The sequence below is a fragment of the Pteropus medius genome, unplaced genomic scaffold, assembly GCF_902729225.1.
Source record: "Pteropus medius unplaced genomic scaffold, Ma_sr-lr_union100, whole genome shotgun sequence".
Classification (NCBI taxonomy): Eukaryota; Metazoa; Chordata; class Mammalia; order Chiroptera; family Pteropodidae; genus Pteropus; species Pteropus medius.
In genome coordinates this window covers 8,529,150-8,548,381 of record NW_024346771.1, presented here as the reverse complement: position 1 = coordinate 8,548,381, position 19,232 = coordinate 8,529,150, and the positions used below count along the sequence as shown (strand labels likewise).

The 19,232-nt window shown below is 41.9% G+C and overlaps 1 protein-coding gene across 1 annotated transcript in view; it reads left to right on the top strand.

Moving 5' to 3' along the window:
* Positions 1-19,232, top strand: part of TSN (translin) — a 143,393-nt gene that overhangs the window by 11,324 nt on the left and 112,837 nt on the right. The gene's annotated exons all lie outside the window — the stretch shown is intronic.

The window sequence follows — 19,232 nt, the reverse complement described above, 5'->3', positions numbered from 1 at the left end:
TGAGCCTGAAATAATTTTTCTCAGTGTTCATTATAATAAGCATTAAACAAATTAGAATAGTCAGTCTCTCTTTCCCCCAAACTATAAACATTTAAGGGAGGTGACATTGACTGGATTGGTTGGTTGAATGAGGACGGGTAAGGGAGAGGGAGGAGCCTAGTTTAACTGTTAGGTTTCTGATCTGGTTGAGTGGTTTTAGATGCTGTTAAATAAGATAGGGTTTGTAGGATGAAATGCATGTCTGGAGGGGGCTTGGCAGATGATGCATTTGCTTTTGGATGTGTTCGATTTACGATGCTGTGGAGCAGCTAGGTCCATCAAGACTTTGGGTACGAGGAAAACTCCAAGCCAGCCTGGAGATAGCTTTGGGTAGCTTTAGCATATATGTGGTAGATAAATCAGGGGAATGTGTAAGGTCTCCTTGGAGAGCATGTAGAACAGAAGAATAATGAGCTGAGGACAGAACCCTGGTTAACAGCAGGGTTTAGTGAGTTAGGTAGAGGAAGTAAAATCGATGAAGAAATAGAAAAGTGGTTAGAGAGGTCAGCAGAAAACAGGGAGAGTGGCATGTCACAGAAGTCAGGGGAATAAAGAGTCTTTAGAAGGTTTTTTTGGTGAGAGAAAATATATAATTTCACAGCCCAAGAGCCTTATGACTTTGTCAGGTGAGGCTAGGTTATGCTGTGGTAACAACCCCCAAAACTCATATGCAGAGAACAGGGTTAATTCCTCACTTATACTGTCTATTGAGAGTTCTACTCCACATTATCCTCATCTAACTGCCAGAGCAGCCACCAACTTGGCCATTGTTAATTGCTATTGGAGAGGGAAAGAACTGTGGAGGGTCTTATGCAAATGTGCTCTGGTTTTCAAGTGGTATGTCACTTTCATGGTTTATTGGTTAGGACTGGACATGTGACCCTGCTGAACACCAAGGGGTCCAGGAAGTGAAATCTCACCTTGGGGAGAGGTGGAGAGTCAGATGAACTAAATGTCGAAAGTTGCGGGCAGTGTTTAGTTCCTTGTGTTAAATGATTGGTAGTAGTATTTCTGGTCATAAACTTAAGTGGGCTTGGGAGGGAGAAAAGATGTCCCAGGGCCACTCCTTTAAAAAAAAAATTATAATTAAAAAATTAATTTTTCAATCGCAGTTGGTGTAGGGCCACTCTTGCCTGGTGGATGACAAGAAGAAAGTAGATCAACCCTTAATTGTCCTCTCTGTTATTGAAGGTTGTTTTTCGTTTGAAACAGATTTCTCTGGTGTGTGTGCATTTGTGATTGGGTTTGTATATGCATGTTTTAAGCCAGCATTCAGTGAACTCTCACATGTTCCAAGTACTTGACTAGTAAACATTTTATCCAGACCATCTCATTTCATCCTCATAACAATTCTATAAGGTAGCTACCACGATTTTTTTTTTTTCTTTTTAGACCTTGAGAATAGGCTTAGGACAATTAACTTTCCCTGAGCTCTTAGCTAGCTATAAAGGAGCTGCGATTCAAACTTCTGTGTACACCATTTCTTCCTTGATGCTCTTGATGGCATCACTTCATAGCCTGACAAGGCAAAATTCAAATCCACAGATAGTTAGGAACACAGTGTATGTATAGCAAGTAGAGACTTGGTCTGTGTGCCTTCAAGAAGTTTAGGGTCTAATTGCAGGGGAGAGAGTGGTGAGAAAGATAAAAACAGGTAAAAAATTACTAATATTTGAGCACCTACTATAATTTAAAATTTTAAACAGCATTATTGGAGTGCATTTTATGTATAAAATTGACTCATATCAAGTATAAAATTCAGTGATTTAATTTGTCAAGTGGTGCAACAATCTCAATGAATCAGTTTTAGAACATTTTTATCTCCCCCAAAGATCCTTCTTTCAATTCCCAGTCCCAGGCAACCACTAATCTATTTTCCATCTCTGTAAATTAACCTTTTCTGGATATTTCATATAAATGAAGTCATACAGTAAGTATATGGTCTCTTCTGTCTTTTCACTTAGCACCCTGTCACATTTTTCAGGTTCACCCATATTAGTAGGTTGTTTCTTTGGATTCTCGAATAGTGTTTCATTGTATGGATGTTCCACATTTTACCCATTCATCAGATGATGAAAATTTAAGTTTCTATGTTTTGGCTCTTAGGAATAATGCTGCTATGAACATTCTTGTGCGAGTCCGTGTGTGAATGGATATTTCTCTTTCTTCTGGATAGATACCTAGGAGCTTGGTAAAAATGGTAATTTTATGTTTAGCCTTTGTAAGAAACTGCCAGTCTATTTTCTTATCAGCAATCTATGAGAGTTCTCTACTTGAGTTAAAATTCAAATTGCTAATAGACAAGATGCCATAATAACCATACTTACTTGCTAAATAACTTGTGAACAATTGCTATAGGAATTTAGGAGGAATAATTTGAACTCGTTCATGGAAGAGATAGGATCTGAATAAGATGGAACTAAGAGATAAACATGGAACTAGGTCATTTGGGTGGGCAGAATAACTGAAACCATGTCACCCATTCCAATGGAGGAGATGTTCTAGCAAGGTCAGATTGTTAGATTTAGAAAAGCCTGAAGTCAGAGATTAGAGTTTGGACTGAATGATAGGCATTGGAAGACTAGAGTTTTATTGGAGAGAGGAGGATGCAGCTGTGGAGTCAGACAGCCATAGTTTTGAATCCTGGCTTTGTCATGTTTCCAAGGGGAGAGACCAAAGGTAGGGAGACCTGTGAGGAAGCTCTTGCTGTCTTTGAGGTTGTTCTAAGAGTCGGCTTGGGTAGCTGGTGATGGGCATGACTGGGTGCACATGAAATACACTGCAAAGAAAAAATTGAGTAAACGTGCTGATTGGAGTTGAGGGTAGAGGGATGCTATCGGTTGAATGTTTATGTCCCCCCAAACTTCATATATTGAAGCCTAATTCCCATTTGGATGGTATTAGGAGGTGGGGTCTGTGGGAGGTGATTAGGACATGAGGGTGGAGTCCTTATGAATAAGATTAATGCCCTCATGAAAGGGGCAGAGAGAGCTTTCTTAGCCCTCTGCCATGTGAGGACACAGCCAGAAGAGGGCTGTCTATGAGCAGGAATTAGCCCTCACCAGACACCAAATCTGCCAGTTCCTTCATCTTGGACTTTCTAGCCTCCGGAACTGAGAAATATTTCTGAGGTTTAAGACAACCAGTCTGCGTATTTTTGTTATAGCAGCTGGAACAGACTAAGACAAAGGAAGAGGAGTTGAGAGGAATCAAAGGTGCCTGAACTTCTGAACGAAGAAACGTGGGAAAGTTGGAGCTATTATTTTGGGGAAGATGAGAAGTTAAGTTTTGCTAGTGTTGAGTTTACTGTGACGGTGAGATATTGCACAGGTGGCTGTACTATTTGGATTAGAATTTAGGACGCTAAAACTGGAGATGAGGGAGTCCTTTACATAGAGTGGATAAAGTAGATATTTGAATCTATGACTTCCTCCGAAGTCATAGATTCAAATATCTATGAGAGGAAGGAGAGGTATGGGAGAGAAGTGCAGAGGTCATTCATTAACAGTATCCTAGGGAGCCTATGGAGGGGATTGAAGACCTTGAGAAGATGGGAGAGAAGTAGAGGCCTGTGTCATTCTTTCATTTCCAAGTAGGAGCTGAGACTGATAAAAATGTGTTATATGTAAAGTGCTTTCTCCTATCACCTTTACTTCCTTTACTTACTATAAAGATTATAGGGTTTTTGGCTAAAGGAAAATCTGTGAAACTATATAGAATCCCCAGTCAAGAAAGCTGGGCTTGTTAGTTACTTCCTTCATTTGTTTTCTTATTTATTCTGTCCCTTACATTAGTTACTCATGATCATCTGGTGTCATTTAATATTAATTAACATTTACCCACAGCCATCTGCTCTGGCTAGAATTCTGCATTCATCCATTTCAGCTGTGTGTCTCAGTGACAGAATGCTGGCCTCACTCTCTGGATAATACCAGCTATACCTGCTGGTGGGACCAGTTCAGAAGTCAGAAAAGACCCTTGGGGATTCCTCTGTCATGTCCCTGTTGTCAAACCTGCCACTGATTAACTTTTTGCTCACCCTGACAATTGAAGTCAGAGTGTTTTTCACAGTTGGGAAATACAAAAGGCTAGGTGTTTGGTTTTGCTTTCCTGGGGGAAGAGTGAAAGATTGTTTTAATAATTAAGGGGTTATTTTGGGTGCAGAGTCAGTGGATTAGGCCTTTCTATTTTAATAAACTAATTAGACCCAGAACTGACAACAAAGACAAGGACCCATTCATAATCAGTGTTAAGAAAGACTAACATCAGTACACTTTAAGCCTTCATTTCTTTGCACCCTGAAGTTAACTTTCAAATCCCCAAGAGGACCCCAGGATCAGAGGGATAGATTCAGGTTCTTTTCAAATGTGCCTAGTAGAGCTTGACCATCAGTTTTCCTGGGATCAGTCCTGGGAGATGGGCATAAGTAGGGAAAAAACAAGTCCTGCCCAGGTTTTGTGACTTAATGAGCCTTCTCATGCTTTACCTACAATCCTAGCTCTCAGTGGACAAGGACATGACTTCATCTTGTTTAACAAAACTGGCCAAATGGGCACCTGGATTATTGGGCTGTGGACTTTCTTGTGTCATCAGGCAACTCTAACCTTTCCTTAAACTGAAAACAGTCTGGAAATACAAATGCCCCTGTATTTCCAAAAGATCCCCACTGAGGAAAAAAGAGAAGGAAATAGCGTTGGCACAAGTATTTTTTCAGCAGACTTCAGAAGAACTTTGACTTTAATCCTCATGTGTTTATGCACATTGGAAGGAGGGAATAGCTGATACTGCCTGGTATTCAGTCAAAGGTTATATGATAGGTGTTATTGAGACTTTGAGGAATATGTAAATGTGCATACTGTTGCTTTATGATATGTTTTATATATTTTTCTCGATTTGTGTTACTTTTGAGATTTTAAATATGTAAACATTGTAGAAAATTGGGAAATTACAAAAAAATCTTAAAGATGCATATATATATTTTTGCATTGTTTATCCTAAATATAGTGACTTTTTAAAAACTTTATTTTGAGGTAATTGTGAATTCTACTATTAACTTTTGATCAGAAGTATTATCATTTAGTTAACTGCTATGTGACTGTTCTCCATCCTGAGTTCCTCTACAAAGATCCAGATCTGTTGCTGTCCAGTTCTCAGCAAGCTCCGTGGAGGTGCTCAGCTTCTGCAGTCAAGCTTCTCTGTCCTTTGCAGCACATTTTACATTGCACCTTTTGTACAAAGTTGGCATTGAAACAAACATGCTATAATTAGATATTCCTATGAAATTAGAAAAAAAATTTTTATGTCACTTTCTGCTTTGTCAAAGTATTTTTACATTGACATCATCTGACTTTCAGAGCTGTCCTGTGACATAGGAGGTTGAGGACCAGACAAATGAAGGAGGAGCTTTTTCCAGGGGTTTCCGTCTTCCCTAGCCTGTCTTCTCTCTGCCGTCATCCACTCGTAAGCTGATCAGCATGTTCTTTAGTCTTGAATTCTGATCACTACTTTGACACCTCAGCGTCAAGTGTTTAAAACTGATCTTGTATTGCTGTGGGAAATAGTCTGGCACTTCCTCAGAAAAGTTGAACATAGAGTTACCATATGACTTAGCAGTTCCCTCCTAGATACATATTTGAGAGTTGAAAACATTTCTACATGAAGACTTGTACACAAATGTTCATAGCAGCTTTGTTCATAATAGCCAAAGAGTGGAAATAATCGAAATGTTCGTCAACTAGTGAATGAATGACAAAATGTATTTTATCTATACAATGGACTATTATTTGGCAGTAAAAAGTAATGAACAGTATGTTCTCACTTAACATCGTTGATAATTGTAGGTTCTGTCAACTGGTGAAACGACATAATAAAACCAATTTTTCTCAGGCTAATTGATATAAACGAGTTAACTTTCTGTGGTATCTCATCAACGTTATAATGAAACAATTATTCGAGGACCTGCTGTGCAGATGCATGTGACAGCATGGACAAATCTTGAAAATGTACTAAGTGAAAGAAGCCAGTCACAAAAGACCACATACTATGATTTCTTTTATATGCAATGCCCAGAATAGAGAAATCTGTAGTGACGGAAAATAGATCAGTGGTTGCCATAGGATGGGGAAGGGAGAATGGGAGTGACTGCTAATGGGTATGGAGTTTATTTTCAGTGTAATGAAGCTGTTTTGGAATTAGTGGTGATGGTTGTATATCCTTGTGAATATACTAAAAAATAGTGAACCATACACTTTAAAAGGATGAATTTTATAGTATGCAAATTATATCTTAATAAAAAAAACTGCCCTTGCCATTTACCTTCCCAAATTGCTGCTTGTGATTTCTCTGCCCCTCTCAGTGACACTATGGGGAGAAGAACCAAATGCCAGATGCTGTTTTGGGCGTTACATGCGGTATGACTCAATTTGCCCAAGTGGTTGTGTTGGCCATTATTTGCGTTTAAAGAGGAAGAAACTGAAGTTTGGGACACAGGGTGACTGCTGTCCTCCAGCCAGTCTGTGGTTCATACCCAACTCAGCATGACTAGCCCCAAACATTTCCCATACCTCCCACCCCTCTCAGCAATTGAGGCTGAACACCTGACTCTTCTTCCTTGCCTCTCCACTGTCCATCTGTTCCTAAGTAGTCTACCTCCTAGATTCCTCTTATACCTTTTTCCTACTTTGCCTACTCCACCACTTTCCTACATCAGAATGCCATCATATTTTGCAAGCCTGTTCCAAGAGCCTATTAATCTGTCTTCCAAACTCATTTCTCTAGTCTGCCCAGTACTCGGCTATCACAATATTGTTGTGAAGTCTGATTCTGATCACTTGTAAAAACACTCATTGGCTACCTGTGTCCTAATGGATTGAATGTGTACTCCTTAGGCTGGCATCTGTGGCTTTTGACAGTAGTACTTCTCTCTGTGTCCTTGCTCACTTCTTCCTGCATGTCCCTGAACACTAGTCACTGTGCCTGGAGCTTAGCCACTGCAGGTTGGAATTCACAAAAGGCTCCACTGGCAACTCAGGAGAGAAGCATATCTTCATATAGAGGAGACTTCAGAAGCCTTCAGGGCTCAAATCTGTGAGTAACAAAAGCAGTGATTTTCAGCTGGGGTCAGTTTTGTCCTCCATGGGACATTATTCAATGTCTGGAAATATGGATCATCACAACTTGGGGAAGGGAGTGCTACTGGCATCTAGTGGGTGGAAGCCAGGGATGCTGCTAAATGTCCTACAATGCACAGAGCAGTCTCTTCCTGACAAAGAATTATCCGGTCTTCCAGCCAAGGTTGAAAAACTATGTGCTAAAGCAAATAATTTTACTCTTGAAATGTAAAGAATAAGTGAAAATGTGGTTGGTGACTGGCTAGCTGGCAGAATGGCTGGCCTTGGGCCAGGTGTCTATCACAGGCCTAATACAACCATGGAGGTGTGGAAAGAGGGGCAGGTTCACGCGGAGTCAGGGATGGATGTTCTAAGCCTACCCAAATAGAGGATGCTTTTCCTCTCTGAACTAGATTATATTAAACTCTTTGGATCATAATGCGATGGAAATTCCAGGATTGATCCTGATTGAAGGTTTTACTTGTCTTTTTCCTTGTCAATTGTAATGCCTCAACCACATGGAAATAACATTTGCTTGAAAGTGAGACTTCAGTTACTGATTGTGGGTTGTAGGGGAATATAGATACTTTTCTTCTTCTATTACTTGGAATACAAAGAGTTTCCTGGACACGTGTGCAGAGGAAAACACAGGATAAGTAACAAAGGAGTTTTAACTGGGAAGCTGTACATGTTGCTGTGTGCCCTTTGCATCTCCTCTTTCCTCTCTCCCCGTTGTCCTCCTTTGATGGGTACTCTGGCCTGCCCTCTGACTTGGGGTCATGCTTAGTCAGTTGGGAGTGTGGGTAGGTCAGAGAGAGGGAAGGTGAGGAGGGTGCCTGTCCCTCTGCACCCTTGCTGCTGTGTCGCCCTGGCTTGGCTGCAGTCCTCAAAGTCACAGCTCTGCATGTAGCACTTCCCACAGAAACCCTTTTCTCTAAGTCACAGGAATTGCTCTTTCTTGCCCCTTCAGATCTAAGGATGGCTGATATGGCCTGAGGTTTTGCACTACCCCATGTGGATCCCTTACACTTTGCCCACACCTCTGTGGATAATTCTTTGATTCAATTTGTTACATATTATCGGATTGAACATGCTGTCTGTTTCCTATGTGGACACTGACATAATTTCACTTTCTCTCAGTTCAGATGTGCAGTCTCTCTTCCAAGAAGGGGTCAGCCACTTTGATATACCTTGTACAAGAGCTCTGGTCATAATCTTTTTGTCCCATGAGAGAGGACATTTGGTATGCGTATGTATGCTAAGGTTCCTGGGCTCTATTTGGGGATTGTCTTTGGAGTCTCCCATTGTAGTGTAGTAGGCTATGGACCCTGTCTAGTGAAGTCTTCATACAATATCTATAGAGAGCTTCTTTTTTCCTCTGATGCAGAGTGCTATCTATACCGGAAAGGATTAGATTACTTGCATAGAACAGAAACTGCAAATGAAGGTGGCTCAAACACACCAGGGCTCATTCTCTCAGATAAAGTCCAGATGTTAGCAGTCTAGGCTGGTTCTAACTAAACAGTTATCAGGAACCTGGAGTTCTTCTATTTGTCAGCTTCACTATCCTCAGCATGCGGGCCCTGTCTCCAAAGTCACCTCAGAAGTGAGACCTGAATTATTTGCATTCCATATCTGAGGAAAAAGGAAAGGGCAAGGGCAATTGGAGCTTATATCCCAGCTCAGGTGCCAGTGGATTGATCTGGAAGCTCCTGCTCCAGTGTGAGTGTTCAGGGAACCGGTGGACATTTCACCATGTTTTCTCTCCTGGCCTGGAGATCCCGCAGCAGCACTTCTGCCGTGTTCTGTTGGTTACTAATGAGTCACAATCTGCTTCGATTCAAGGGGAGGAGTATTAGACTTCACCTTTTGATGGCAAGTTTCTAAAATAATGTGTGGGACAAGAATACTGTTTATGTCCCTTTTTGGAAAATGCAATCAGTCACAGCTTCCTTAAGTGCAGGGACTCAGGTGGGGACCCTGGAAACTCTTGTCTGTGGACTTATTACAGAGATATTAATTAGTTCCTCTGGGACACAAGACTTCTATGCTAGCACAGCTCCTGCATCCGCCTTTTGGAGGTCGTCTTCCCTGGCACTGAGCTGTCTCTGAGCTGGGATGGCCCAAGGGCTGCTGTGTGGACTGTGTTGAGGACACATCCACAGAGGAGGAGTGCCTGGCATTGAGTGCTGGCCAGCTGTGTTCCTGCCCTGAGGCGTCCCAGAGACTCTCATTCTCCATGTGGTGCATGGTTGGCTTGTGAGTTGTATGTTTAGTAGAACTTGAAAGGACCAGGTAGAGATTGTACCATGAAATATAGTCTTTACAGGAGAGGCAGATAACTACTTGATTCTTTCCTTTCCCTTTAATTATCAGTTTTCAGAATAGTGAACTGGTGCACTAGCAACACCCAATCACCAATTAGAGTTCCCCCCAATTTTCTTCCCCATTCTTAAAAAAAAAATCAACCTTATTGAGAGATATAATTAAAATAATTTACAAATTTTAAGCATACATAATCTATGAGTTTTGGATATAATTATGTAACCACCACCACCATCAAGATGTAGAACATTTCAGGGTAGGAGAAAAAAATGGCATAGATGATAGAGGCTTTGTTCATCCCTCTGGCGACCAAATCAAAGTTGTGACGGAAACAAGGAGCAGCAGCAAGGAAAAATTGCCTGATATGTAGAGGAACAAGCCATACAACTAGGGAGAAATTTAAGAAAACACCCTGCAACGATGGAAGGAAAAAAAAAGATGTAGAACATTTCATAAGTCAGATGGAAAAAGTTGAGAACCATATGATTTCACTTATATGTGAGATATAAAACTGAAAGCAACGAATGAACAAGACAAACAGACTTATAGACACAGCAGTTTAGAGGGAAAGTGGGGTAGGAGGGAGGCAGAAGAGGGTAAAGGGGGTCAAATATATGGTAACGGAAGGAGATCAGACTGTAGTGAACACACAATGCAACATACAGGTGATGTATTATAGATTTGTACACTTGAAACCTATATGATTTTATTAACCAGTGTCACCCAATAAATTTCATAAAGTAGGTGTGGAACATTTGTACTAACTCTTGTTGCCCTTTGCTTTCCCCTCCCTGAATGCTGGCTGCTGGCAACTGCTAATTTGTTTTGTCCCAATAGTCTTACCATTTCCAGAATGTCATATAAATGGAGTCGTATAGTATGTATGTAGCCTTTTGTGTCTGGCTTCTTTCACTTAGTGTAATGGTTTCGAGATTCATCTATGTTTTGGGTATATCAGGAGTTCATTTTTTTTGTATTGCTGAGTAGATACCATAGTATAGAAATACCACAATTTGTCCATTTACCAGTGGATGGATATTTTGGTGGTTTCCAATTTTTGGATATTATGTGTAGAGGTGCTACAAACATTCCCATTTATTTCTTGGCATCCAGAACATGAATCTTGACAAACACACACACTTAAACAGACACTCATGATATAACTACAGGTAGGATCAGAAGAGGAGCACACATAGGAGGTGACAAGAGAAAGAAAACTGAGGTTGGAGGCATACTTACATGTGACAGTACTCCCATTTATAGATATTATCCCACATACGCCTGTAGACATTCCTAGGGAGTACGTGCTAGAATAATGTACAAATAAGAGGGACATGAGGAGAGGCCCTGCCCTGAGGGGGAACGGGTTGTTGGGCAGTGGATACCTGGTGGTCCTGTCCCGATCACACATCAGGACAGCGGGAAGGGTGGAAAGGGAATTCCTGAGGGGCCTCTTATCTGTGCCAGTGCAAACCATGGCCCACAGGCTGTCATGTCTATTCCCTCTGGTGGAGGTCTGAGGCAACGGTGGGGTGGTGGTGGTGGTGGTGTGTGTGGTCTGGAGTGGAGAGAGTCACATGGGTCTGGGAACCAGCAAAGACAGCCAGACAGGGCTCTGAGGCTTTCTGCCTGGCCGCCAGGCACTGTCTTTACAGAGCTCCACGCAGGAGGTGGGACAGGGGCTGACGAGGGTTCTCTAATCCATCTCCCGTGGGAGGAGCAGGTGCCCCACTCCACCAGTAGAGCCCAGCGCTGGCTCAGGGTGAGTGCAGGTGCTGAGGAGTCCCAACACCTAGGGCCCCAGTACAGCCAGAGGAGGCCCCTGGTCCCACAAGTTGCCCAGCAGCTTCTTCAGGCTCTCTCCTAGAGTCCTGCTCATGAAGAAATTTGGGTCCCTGTTCCTATCCCAAACCTACCCCCACTGCCCAGTGCCTTTCTTGGCCGGAGGAAAACTGGCTATTCACATTGCTGTGGGAATATCAGAAAAGAGACTTGTACCATTTCCCCTCGTGTTCAGTCAAGAGTCTCTTTGCACTTTTCTACAGATTGTCATTTTGGAACTCTTGTCCCTAAGTATCCATGTTGGCCTGAAAATCCTTCCACACTTTCTTTCAGGCTTACACATCATCAGGATCAGTAGGGATGTTTTCACCCTAAAGGGCATGGGGCTCATGATACTATGTCTGTTGCTCTGCCATTTGCTGTCATGAGGAACACATCGCTGTGGCCTCCTCTAGGTCAGGAGCTGGGGCCTCCTTGGGCTGCACAACATACCGGAAGGGAGACCAGTTCGTTACCACAGCAAACCAGCCCTTCACTGCTGTTGGACCTCAATGTGATTCCCTTCTGTTGCCATTGCAACAGTGCTGCCCCAAACATCCCACATGGCCTAATATCCTGATCCCTCCCACCCCAGGGAAAGCCTCTGTGTTCTCATCTTAGAATGGGGTGTTTTTTTCTGAAATCATGGGGAGGACACTTACTACGGGGAGGTGCTGTCAGTACTCGGCCAAGAAAATGACCTAAGATACTAGTATGTTTCACCATTCCCCGCCTAAAATTTGACTTCGTGCCAATACCTTTGTTCCCCTCTGGGCACTCATGTCCCACGTCTTCCTACAAGGCTTGAGGGTTCAGTCTGAGCTCTAGGCCTCAATCCACCTAGTGGTCACAGTGCAGCTGCCTCTTACTGTACGGCCCTCCTCTGTCCCACCCCAGGGTGAACATGTGTCAACTGTGGACAGGAATGACACCTGCATAGTGTGAGTCATCCAGGCATGCAGGCTGAATAAACTGGTGGAACATCTGGTGCCCACCTTCCTGGGCAGCGACCCAACCCTTCGTCCCTCACTTTCTGGGGACTTACAGAGCTTCTGCCATGACCCAACAGGTGCTAGACCTACTCTTTCAAAGGCGAACACCCTGCACCTCAATAGCACTCTGGTGGGTTGGCCACCCCCTAGCTGGGAGTCTTCAGAATGTCACTGGCTCCTCTGAACACTGCAGGGAGTGAAGGGCCAACCTCAGAGGGTTATTGTAGGGACTCAGTGGGGTCCTCGCTGGAAAGTGCTTTCTGTGCGTCTGGCCCTGTGGAAAGGTCTGCTGGAGTGGCTGTGTTGGCGCTAACTTATCCTTTGCCTGTTCCCCATGACGAAGCCTTTGCTTCCTCCCTCACTGTCCTGGAGTTCTTGAGCTGAGCTCATTGGAAAAGGAGACTGGAGATCTGCAAGGGGTTTCCATCCTGGATGGAGCCAGGGCAGAAATACCAGGGGGCAAGCAGTGGGGCCCCGGCTCATTCACATGTCTGTGATAGGGCTGGTTGGAGCTCACTCATTTAACAAATACATAAGAGGCCCCACTAGCTCAGGCACATTTCTAGGCATGAACCATAATCCAGTGCCCAGAGCAGCAGACAACAACCATGCCCTCCAGAGCTTGCATTCTAGTTTGGAGTGAGACACACACTCAACTTCACGAGCAGGTAGTGTCCACAGTACAGTCGATGCGATGTCCTCCTGTCCTCTAGGTATGGATGCATCCTCCTTTACTCTGAAGAAGATGGCAGACCTCTGGACTAGTTGAAAAACTGAGTAGGCTTTGGAGCAGAACTATGAGGGGAGTATGCAGGCTATGAATTGAAGGTGCTGGCAAAACCCTGCATCCCACACAGCATGTGATTTTTGTAAGACGGCAGAGGGCTGAGGGCTTCTGGAAAAGAGGAGAGCAGTCAAAGAGAACTGTGGATGCGGGTTAGGGTGCTGTGGGAGAGCATTTGACAGACAGCCCCTAAGAGGACCCAGACCCATCCTCTCCCAACTGGTCACACCATTGATCAGAGGCTTTCCATTAAGAAGGCTTTTGCATGCCCTCCTGGGTAACCAAGCTTGTCTCTTCCAGGAATGGCAGTTTGAAGGTGGACAGGGATGAGGACTAGCTTCTGGATGGGCAGGAGCAGGAGGCACAAGAGCCCAGCCCCACAGCAAGGGTGCTATGGGAGTGTGGAAGGAAATGCCAAGCCTCAGTCTCTGCTGCCCGCCTATCTATCCCTAGGCCTATCTTCTCCATCCTGGACACCTGGCTGAACTGGTACCCTGAGGATTTTTTCCAGACCCCAGAACTTCCTTGCTTAAAGATGCTATTGGCCTACATAGAGCTCAACATGCCAGGCATGGAGCTGGTGGGCCGGGCCCACTGCGCAACTGGAGGACCTTGAGCCTGCTGAGGCAGACAGAGGGTGAGGAGGACTCAGGGTGGATGTGGTAGTGTATTGAGAGGTGATTGGAGTGGGGCCACATACAGCATAGCCTCCAGAGGCTGCCATGTCTGTAGACATTTATCAGGTGGATTGCAGTCTGGGAGGACTTCCTTGGGGTGGGTTTATGCACTGGAGATTCTCTTCAAGGAAGTGAAATGTTCTCTGTCTTTGACAAGCAAGTGGATTGGCCATTATATTTGTGAATACTTAACTTCTTGCTGCTCCAGTGTCAACTTCAGTGCTAGCTCTAAACCAGCTCCATAGATTCTGCCAGTCCTAACATCAGATCAGAGTTGCTCAGCCCCAGCCCTAGCATCAGCTCCTCCACCAGCTTCAGAGTTAGAGCCATTTCTGCATCAGCACCAGAGGTAGATCTTGTGACAGCTACAGACCTGGAGTCAGCTCTGGCACAAGCACCTGCAAGATTTCCACAGCTGGGCCCAGCCCTGGCCTCAGAACCACTCCCAGATGTAGAGCCAGTGCCATTTCCAGAGTGAGAGCTAGCTCCAGCATCAACTCCGGAGCTACAACTAGTACCACCATCAACTCTAGCAAATGGTCCTAGCTACCTCTAGCTCCAGCACCACCAGTTCGACAGCAACTCTAGAGATAAAGGCAGCTCTGTCATCGATTCATAGTCCAAATCTAGCCCCAGCTAAAACACCAGTGAATATGAATGAGTATGAACTCCCACACCAACTTCAGAGTTACAATGAATGCCAGGTCTAGAGCTAGAGCGAACTTCAATATCAACTCTGGCATCGCCACCAGAGCTACAGGCAGCTCCAGAGCTAGTGCCAACACCAGAATGAATCCTGGCACCATCACTTCCTGAGACAGAGCAAGCTTCAGCACCAGCGCTGGTGCCAGCTCCTGTAGCAGATTAAGAGCCAAGATAGGGCTAGAGTCATTTTTAGAACTGGCTCAGACACTCTTATCAGATAATCAGCTCTGGAACAGACTCCAGACTAGAGCTAGTGCCTCTTGTGGAAACTAGACCCAACTACACCACCAGTTCTTGCATGAACACCTGAGGCACAGCTAGCAACTCCTGTACCAGCCTGGCAATAGCTCCCATGCTATGTCCAGAGTCTGAGCCAGTACCACCACCTGAGGAAGGGCCAGGTCCATTACCAATTTCCATCCACCTCCAGCCATAACTCTGTTACCAGCTCTAGTCCTAGAACCAGGTTCAAAGTAATTCCAGATTAAATCAGTACGAGGTTTAGAGGAAGAGCCAGTGCCAACAGCTGATTTACCTTTCAAATATTTTGAAGCGTACAATTAAGGTCATTAACTACATGCACTATGCTGTGCACTATTGCCACTATCTAGTTCCAGAATATTTTTATCCCTTCAAATGGAAGCCTCATACCCATGAAGCACTTACTCCCTCATATCTACTCCTCATATCTCCTGGCAAGCACAAATCCATCGTATCTCTTCATTTACCCATTCTGAGTTTTTTTGTGCACGTGCAGCATACAATATGTGTGATATTTTATGTCTGTCTTTTATCACTTGCCTTAATGGATCTGAGGCTCATTCATGTTGTAGATGTATCAGTACCTCGTTCTATTTTATTGCTGATTAATATTCCATTATATGAACATATATGTTGTTTACTCTTTCATCTGTTGATGGACATTTTGCATTGTTTTAGGCTCTTGTGTATTGTGGTGGTATGAATATCTGTATACAGGTGATTGAATGTCTGTATTCACTCTTTTGAGTATTGACAAAAACCATAACCATAACCCTAAACTTTAAAACATAACCACTATTCTAACCCTAACCTCTAACCCTAAGCCCTAACCATATGCTATAACCCTAATCCCTAACTCCTAGCCCCAGCCCCACACCTAGTCATAGCCCGTGCCAACCCCAGTTCCAAGCCCATCTCTAGCTCTAGCCCTGACCTCTAAACCCCAACACCTAAATCCTTCCTTTTGAGCCCTAACGCAAACCTAAACCCACTCTTAAATGTAACCTCTAAAACTAAACCTAAACCTAACACCTACCTCCTATGCCTAAGCCTAACCCCTAAAAGTCATCCCTAACCTAAAACCTAACCTTAATCTAAACCCTAACTCTAACCCCTAAACTTAAACCTGAACTTTTCCTCTACACCTAATTCTTAAACCTAAATTTAACCCTAAACATAAACCCTAACCCTAAACCAAACCTATATCCCTAATCCTAAACCGTAACCTTAAACCTAACCCTAAACCAAAACTTAATCTCTTATACTAAACCTAACCCTAACTAAACCTAACCCTAACTTTATGTTTAATCCCTAAACCTAAACACAAAACTGTACCCCTTACTCTAACCCCTAATACAAACCCCAACACCCTAAACTCTGCACCCTAATTCTCTAATTTCCTAAACGTAAAATATAAACTTTAACTTTCAACTTTAGAATCTAAAACATAAAACCTTAGAGCCATTAAACCATGAAATCATTAAATTATGAAACTATTAAACCATATACCCACAAACCATAACACCACAAAATCATAAATTATTAAACCATAACCATAAATCATAATCATAAACCATAAACCTAACTATAACCAAAACCATTATTCCTTAATCCATAACCATAAACCTTAAACTATACCATAGACCATAATCACAATCCATGAACTGTAACTACAAACCAAAAGCCATAAGCCATAACCATAAACCATATACCATCAACCATAACCACAATCCATAAACACTAACCATAAACCATAAACTACAAGCTGTTACACATAATCATAACCATAAATCATAACTATCAACCATAAACCACAATAGCCATAACACACAACCCCACAATCCAGACCCAGCCCCAGCTCTAGCACTCTATTTTTTTTTTTTTTGACTAGAAGTGACTGGTCTATTTTAATGAAAGTAGAGATTTTGACTATTAGAGCTAGAGATTACATGAGGGCACTGAAGGCAGGAAGAAGTGACCAGTCCTGCAAAGAGTGAATTAATGAACTCAGATCTTCTCTGGCCAGCACCCTCATTGTCCAAGGTCACACAGTGGCTAGTGGCCAATCCAAAATCAGAATTCAAACCTCAAGATGCATACACCTAGTTCTTTCCACTGAGCCACACAACTCGCCACAAGACACTAGAGGGGTTAGGCCTAAGGACCTTCTCTTTAGCATTGATGCTGCCCTAGCATACTTAAACACTAACACCAACCCCAATCCAAAAGTCACACATGGGCATCATGAAAACAAAACTACTGACTAGTATTCCTTATATAGATATAAGTATCCTCCAAAATATAATAGCAGTATGAAACCAACAGCACATTAAAAGCAGGATGCACCATAAGGAAGTGTCTCCACACCAGAAATTCCAAACCATAGTTGTTAAACATACTAAAACCAAGCAACATAATGCGCCACAATAATTGTGTGAAGTAAGAACACATGATTCTATCAATGGATGCATAAAAAGCTTTAAACAAAATCTGGTGCTATGGCCTAATATAAACACTCAGGAAGTAGGAAAGAAAGGAAATTTGTTCAATATGATAACAGCATTATACAAAACCCACAGAAAATAAATACCATGTTCAATGGTGAAGACTATAAAGTGTACTCCTGAAATCAGGAATAAGACCAAGGTGCTGTCTTTTACCACTGTTGTTCAATATTTGTTATGGAAGTTCTATCCATAACAAAGAGGATAGAAAATAAAAGGCATCTTTATGTGAAATAAAAAAGTAAAATTATGTTTATTTCCAGACCACAGATCACATCATTATATATATGTGTGTGTGTGTGTATGTACACACACACACACATATATATATACTATACACACACACACACACACACACACACATATACTCTTCCTAAAAATTCAACAAAAAATTATTAGAGCTAGTAAATTAATTCAGGAAAGTTACAGGAGAAATATCAACACACAAAAATCTGTTTTATTTGTATATACTTGCAATGTATATTCTGAAAACAAATTTAGGGAAACAATTTCTGTTTTAAATAACATCAACATTAATAAATACTTAGGAATCAATTTAATTAAAGATGCATGACACGTACACTAAAAATTACAAAATATTGCTGAAAGAAGTTAAAGAAAATCTAAATGTGAAGACATCTCATTCTCATGGATTGAAAGATTTAATGTTGTTGAAATGGCAATCGTACATAATGCTGTCTACAGATTCAATGTGATTCCTATGAAAATTCTCAAAGACCTCTGGGAAGAAATGCACAAGCTGATCCTAATATTCCTATGGAATTTCAAAGGACCATGAGTTGCCAAAACAGTCTTGAAAAAGATGAAAATTGGAGGCTAACATCTCTCTATTTCAAATCTTACTACAAAGCAACAATAAACAAAGCATTGTGTTACTGGCATAAAGATTTATGTATAGATCAATAGAATTGAATTGGGAGCCCAGGACTAAACCCATCCATCGATAGTCAATTGACTTTTGACAACATCAGACCACAATAAACCTGGAAAGATAGATATCTCCAACAAATAGTGCTAGGCAACTGGTTATCCAAATGAAGAGGAGTGAAATTGGACTATTACCTCACACCACATACAAAAATTAACTCAACATATATAAAAGAAATAGGAGGAAAAATTATAAACTCTCAAAAGAAAACATAGAGCTAAACCTTCATGATCTTGGATTTAGCAATGGTTTATTAGATCTGACCCCAAAGCACAACAAATGCAAGAAAAAAATAGATAAATTGGATTTCCTCACAATTAAAAACTTTTGTGCATTGAAAGAAGGTATCCAGAAAGTGTAAAGACAGTACATAGAATGGAAGAACATACTTAGACATTATATATCTGATAATAGTTTGTTATCCAAAATATGGAGAGAACGTCTATGACTCATCAACAAAAGACAGACAATCCAATGTTAAAAATGGATGAAGGATTTGAATAGACCTGTCTGTAGAGAAGATATACAAATAGTCTACAATTGTATGAAAAGATGTTAAATACCATTACTCATGATGGGAACACAAATTGAAACCGCAGTGGAATACCCCTTCACATATATTAGAATGGCTATAATCAAGAAAATTAAAAATAATAAATGCTGGCAATGTTGTAGAGAAATTGGAATCCTTAAACTTTGCTTGTGCAAATTTCAAATAGTGTCTGTGTACAATAGTCTGGCATTTGGTAAAAAAAAAAAAAAAATTACCATATGGTTCAACAACTCCACTCCTGGATATATACCCCAAAGAATTGAAAACAGGTGCTTAAAAAGAAACTTGTACACATGTATTCACAGCAGCACTGTTCACAATAGCCCAAAAGTAGAAACAATTTAAATGCCTATCAATAGATGAATGGATAAACAAAATGTGATAGGTCTATAAACTGCAATATTTTTCTGCCAAATAAAGGAATAATGTAAAATGGTGCAGCTGCTCTAGAAAATAGTATGGCAGTTCCTCCAAACCTTAAACATAGGATCAATGTCTCATACAGCAATTCCA